Below are 6,731 nucleotides of genomic sequence, written 5' to 3'. Positions count from 1 at the left end.
AATTAACAGGCCTTGGCAAAATACTAAATATGGGGGTGGGGTGAGGGAGCAGGAGGATTCAAGGGTAACTCCTAGGTTACAAGCCTGGGAGACTGGGAGGATGGTGGTAGCCTTGATAGCAGTAGAAGAGGCTATTTTTTGGGGGAAAGATAATTAGTTTAGTTTCGGGTATGTTGAGTTTAAGATGTCCATTGTGTTGTTGTTCAGTCATTTCAGTCATGTCCGACTCAAATTGAATTTAACTCAACAAACATTTATTAAGTACCTACTGTGTGCTAAGCATTGTGGTAGGTGCTGGGGTTACAACAACAAAAGTAGAATGCACTTTGCCCTCAAGTAGCTTATACTCTTGCTGTTCAGTTGTATTTTACTCTTCATGACACCATTTGGTGTTTTCCTGGTTGCCATTTCCTTTTCTAACTCATTGTACAGATGAGGAAACTGAGGCAAATAGGGTTAGGTGACTTGCCCAAGGTCAAACAGCTAGTAAGTATCTGAGCTCAGATTTGAACTGAGGAAAATAAGTTTTCCTGACTCCAGACCCAGCACTCTATGCACTATGGTGCCACCTAGCTAGCCATAAAGGAGGCGTAAAAAGATTGCCTTGTTGCAGTGAGGGCCCAGTTGAGATTGTGCAACATAAATTTCTGCTGGATCCAATCAGCATGATTTCACAATTTTCTCCAGCTTTGTTTGGAAGCACATGAGTAAGAATGAAGACAGCAGATAATAGTAGTAACCCAGTGTTGAGCCTTGGCAGGGCAAGATCAGTGATAGGGCAAAGGATTCAAAAGAAGGAGGTGTAGGGTTCTGCTAGGAAGCCACAAAGGGAAAGCAAAAAGAGTATAACAGCGTAAGGGTGATTACCTGGGAAAAAACAAAAGGGTCAAGGTCTCTGTAGGTGTGAAGGACAGGGTTAGGGATGACAAGGCAGAAGGAGAAGTGGAATATCAATGATCATCCAATCAGCATGATTTCACAATTTTCTCCAGCTTTGTTTGGAAGCACATGAGTAAGAATGAAGACAGCAGATAATAGTAGTAACCCAGTGTTGAGCCTTGGCAGGGCAAGATCAGTGATAGGGCAAAGGATTCAAAAGAAGGAGGTGTAGGGTTCTGCTAGGAAGCCACAAAGGGAAAGCAAAAAGAGTATAACAGCGTAAGGGTGATTACCTGGGAAAAAACAAAAGGGTCAAGGTCTCTGTAGGTGTGAAGGACAGGGTTAGGGATGACAAGGCAGAAGGAGAAGTGGAATATCAATAGAGTGTGATCATATAAAGGAATTTCAGAGTTAATAAATATGGAAATGGAATACTTGTGAGTGGTGGCAAGATCTAGCATATGCTTATCTCTGAGTGTAGTTGGTTAGGAGGTCATAGGGAATGAGCAAGTTGAGGAATTGTGAGGCAAGGGTGATTGAGGAAATACCAAAATCGATGTTGAAGTCTCCTGAGTATGAGGGCAGGAGTTGGGGAGGAGAGAAAGATTGAAAGGTGATCCAGGAACTCATTGAGGAAAGAAGAATGACCTGGAGGCCCTTAGATAACAGCTACCAGAATTTTGATGATGTGGTAGATAGGGAATGACTAAACCTTAAGGGAGAAGTTACTTAATGATGGTGACAGAAAGTCTTATGCTTGGAAGTGGGAATGGGGAGCAAGGTGTATATTCACTCTTCCACTTTGACTAGCAAGAGGGAATGAGTGAAAATGTAACCAGCGCTAGAAAGGGATGCTGTGTCATTAATATGGAGCCAACTCTCAATGAGAGCCAGAAGATGAAAGGAGCGGGAAAAGACAAGATTTTAAGATCAAAGTGAATTTGCTGTGGTGGATGAGCAGAATAGATCAGGTACACAAGACACAGCAGTAAATGACCAGAGCGATGTAGTGTTTGAGAGCCCCGAAGACCCCAGCTTTTGGGACAAGAACTTATTATTTGACAAAAACTGCTGAGAAAACTGGAACAGAGTATGGCAGAAACTACGTATAGACCAACATCTTGCACCATATACCAAGATAAGGTCATGATTTAGACTTAAAGGCTGATACCATAAGGAAATTAGGAGAGGAATAGTTTACACATCATATCTATGGAGAAATGGACCAAACAATAGATAGAGAGCATTACAAGACGTAAAATGTATAATTTTTATTATACTAAATTAAAGTGTTTTGGGACAAACAAAACCAGTGCAACCAAGATTAGAAGGAAAGCAGATAATTTTTATAGCAAGGAAACAATTTTTATAGCAAGTGTCTCTGATAAAGACCTCATTTCTTTTTTTTTTTTGTAAATTTTTTATTTAAACTTAAATGCATAAGAAAAGAAAAAAAGAAACAAATTTAAATACTAAAACTTAAATATGAAATAAGAAAAGAAAAATAAACGTTGCCATGTGCATAGCAGATCAGAAGAGAGGATTCAAAATATAAAGCAATACATTTCTATTTCAAGAAAGCCTATATATAAAAATACTACACATTGTGTTCCAAACTGTCCACTCATTTCTTAAATGTATAGAGAGCTGAGTCAAATTTATAAGAATATAAGTCATTCCCAAATTGGTAAATGGTCAAATGATATAAACATGCAGTTTGCAGTTGAAAAAAAATCAAGGCTACATATAGACATATAAACAAATACTCTACATCACTTTTAATTAGAGAAATGCAAATTAAAACAACTCTGAGGTACCATCTCATACCTATCATATTGGCTCATATGATAGAAAAGGAAAATGATAAATGTTGGAGGGGATTTGGGAAAATTGGCAAACTAATGTAACATTGGTGGAGTTGTGAACTGATCCAACTATTCTGGAGAGCAATTTGGCACTATGCCCAAAGGGTTATAAAACTTTAATCCAGCAATACCACTACTAGGTCTATATCTCAAAGAGATCCAAAAAAGGGAAAAGGATCTATTTATACAAAATATTTATAGCAGCTCTTTTTGTGGTGGCAAAGAATTGGAAATTGAGGGGATGCCCATCAATTGGGGAATGGCTGAGCAAGGTGTGGTATATGAATGTAATGGAATACTATTGTGCTATAAGAAAAGATGAGCAGGATGATTTTTTAAAAACCTGGAAAGACTTACAAGAATTGATGCAAAGTTAAGTGAGTAGAGCCAGGAGAACATTGTACACAGTAACAGCGACATTGTACAATGCTGAACTATGATTGACTTAGCTCTTGGACTCAGCAATACGATGATCTAACACAACTCCAAGAGACTCATGATGAAAAATGCTATCCACCTTCAGAGAAAGAATTCATTCAGACTCTGCATCTGCATGCAGAGTCTGAATGCAGATCAAAGCATATTATCTTTTGCTTTATTTTTTTTCATTTTCCCCCCCTTTTGTTCTGTGTCTTCTTTCACAACATGACTAATACGGAAATGCGTTTTGCATGATTGCACATGTATAACCTATATAAAAGTGCTTACTGTCTCAAGGAGAGATGAGGTAAGAGGAGTGAGAAAATTTGGAACTCAAAATTGAAAAAACAATGAGTATTACAAATTGTCTTTATATGTAATTGGAGGAAAGTATTAAAAAAAAAAAGAAAGTGAGTTTGTTACCTACAGAGCAAGCATTACAGAGATCACAGTGGAAGGAGCAGGTGGCTTTAGAATAGGACTGGTTTGAGGAGGGATGGAAACAATGGAGTGGACAGTGGGGGAAGGAGAACAGGGTTTGAATGACCACAATCCAACATTTAGAATCACTGGGGTATAGAGGATGTGACTAGGTGGGAGTTTATTCATTGAGGAATGAGTTCAGGCAGGTCATTAGCATCACTAGGGGTATGGCTTCAGGGTTTGATCCTCTTAGTCAGTTAGGTAGCTCAGTCAAGAAGACCAGTGGAGGGAACTGAGGGAAAAGTGTCTTTTCCCTTCTCTTCAGTTAGTCCAGGCCAGGAGATAAGCAGAGCGAGCAGGAAGAACTGGCTTCTCTCTGTGTCCTGGAAACAAGAAGAGTCCCCAACAAGTGGGAAGGGACCAGCTCAGGAGATGGGCATGAAAGATGGAATGGAGCCTAGCAACACAGGACACAGACCTAGAGTTGGAAGAAACCTTGGTGGCTATCTGGTCCAGCCACTTTATTTTAGAGATGAAGAAGCTGCGGTCCAGGGAGCTGATAGGATCATAAGTCTTAGAGCCAGAAGGGAACTTGGAAGTCATCTAGTCCAACTCTCTCCTTTTACAGATGGAGAAAATCAGGTGACTTGTCCAGAGTCACACAACTAGTAAGTATCAGAGGCAGGATTTGAACCCAAGTCTTCCTGACTCCAAATCTGACATTCTAGGAACTACATCATGACTGCCCAAGGTCACACAGGTAGTAAATGGTAGAATTTGAGCTCAGGTCCCATGATTCCAACTTTAGTAAGCCTTCTACCACCCACAACCCTCATCTCTAGAATGTCTGCACTACTGTGTGGAAGAGGGAAAGGGATCACTGAAAAAGAATGGCAAAACCATCAAAAATGGTCTTTGAATGGCACACACAATAGGACCACTTTTCCTTATGTTTCTTCTACTGTTTAGAGGGCTTCTTTCCCTTCTAAGCTTCTTGATCCCAAAGGCCACATGTAACAATAATTTGTTTTGATGTTATTAACAATTATTTATAGACATAATTAAATCTAGGAGGCTGGTGTTATTATTATCTCCACTTTGTAGTTGTGGAAACTGAGGCAAACAGGGGTTAAGTGACTTTCTCAGGATCACACAGCTAGTAAGTGTCTGAGGCCATGTTCAAACTCAAATTTTCCTACTTCAGAGCCAGTACTCTATCTGCTGTGCCACCTAGCTTCTTCAGGTCCATATTGGGGAGGGGATAGTGGTGGCAAGTAATTATTACTATTAATTATTATTAATTATAATTTTATTATTATCTCAAGTGACTTTAAGTTATAATAATAATAACACCTTAAGTGACTTGATGGGGACCACACTGCTATTAACCATGAGGCAGATGGTGTGTAATGGGCTACCTCCAGAGCTAATGGATCCCCCATCAAGGGAGGTCTTCAAGCAAGGGCTTCATGTCCAATTGCCCATGTTGTGGGGGATTTTTTTGGGGTGGAATGGCAGACTTGATTGGATGACCAATAAGGTCTCTTTCAACTCTGAGGTTCTAGCACTGGAACCATTATCTCCATTTGGCAGATGAGAAAACAGAGACTCGGAAAATTAAGGAAGTATGCAAAGCAGGATGCAAATGGAGATTTCATGACATCAAGGCCAGTATTGTTTCCACTCATTACAACACGGGGCCTCCCTGCTGTATATTGCTATTATTATGCTGAACTCACAATAACAATAATAATTTGATCGGTCATATACATGATATACATTAATAAATGATCTATATTTCCTGTACATGTAATATAAATATATACAAATATATTTTTGGCAGAATCATCTGGATCTTTGATTTCACTGGCATGAGGAAGTCCCAGTGTGGAAACTCTCTCCATTGCCACAGATCAGCAAGTCGTCTCCCACTTTTAGTTTTAGACATGCTTAGAGCAGTGAAGGTGGCTGACTTGCCTGGGGGTACAAACCAGAATGTAGCAGAGGCCAGGACTGCTGACTCTGAGTGCTGCTCAGTACTTACTATGCCACACTGCTGTGACTAATAGTATTATCCATGTTACTATCGTTAGCAATGATGCTTTTGTGACAATATCTGCTGAATTTAGTTAAACCAGAGAAGAAGGTTCTATGGATATTACCACCCTCCTCTTATGGAATAGGTGCGCAAATGTCATGGTTAAGAAGTTCCCAAGTTTATGGTTTCTATTAGGTGCTCGGTAAAGACTTACTGAATTCATTTTTCCAGCGGTGAATTTATTCTCCAAGGAAAAATGGTAACATATGCTGGGCATCTATGGGCTGCTGCAAGTTACCTGTGATCACTTGCATACAGTGAGAAGGACAAAATGAAGAAGTTGTGAGTGGCGACAGAGGTGATCGTGAGAAACGGTTAGCCGGAGTGGTGCATGGATCACTTTAAGATGCTAAGACATTGAGGGCAGACATTGCTGACAGTCAGTAAGTCAACAAGCTTTTATCAAATGCCTGCTGTGTGCCAGGTACCGTGTTAAGCATTGGGGATATAAAGAAGGACAAAAGACAGTCTCTGCCCTTAAGGAGCTCAAGATCTAATGTGGGAGATGATGCAAACAATGATGTACAAGTGATATATATGGGATAAATTGTAATACTCAGCAGAGCAAAAGCATTGACATTAAAGGCTCCTGCCCAGGTTCTTTCCCTCCCGTCTTCCCTCTCTTTCCTTTCCTGCCCCCAGGAAGCAAGAAGGGAATTTGGCTCCTGCCACATTCTGATAACTGGGCTAAAGAGGGGAGAAGACTGTTTCAAATACTAAAGAGGAAGCAGAGCTTTACACGTGAGGAGGCCGTTGTGCCTATATTGAAACCCAAATGCTGTTGACAGGTCAGGGTGAGTCCTGACATTTCCTACTTGTGGACTGTCAAGGCTAGCCCACCACAAGTGGTTTGATTTCCTAAATGGGCCTACAACTTGCAGTTGTTATCCTCCTCCTCCTCCTCTGTAGTCGAAGAGGACCAAAATGACATCACAAATAGTCAAATGGGATGGGTGATGTCTTTTAATTTGTGCATAAATTGGATTTAAGCGAGGCAGAGTGGCACAAAGTCATCAGCCTCATTGTCTCTTCTAGGGTCCTTAAAG

This window comes from Phascolarctos cinereus, unplaced genomic scaffold (genome assembly GCF_003287225.1).
Source record: "Phascolarctos cinereus isolate Bilbo 61053 unplaced genomic scaffold, phaCin_HiC Scaffold_726;HRSCAF=1367, whole genome shotgun sequence".
Lineage (NCBI taxonomy): Eukaryota > Metazoa > Chordata > Mammalia > Diprotodontia > Phascolarctidae > Phascolarctos > Phascolarctos cinereus.
The sequence above is the reverse complement of the archived record's forward strand: the minus strand, read 5'-3'. Positions refer to the sequence as shown.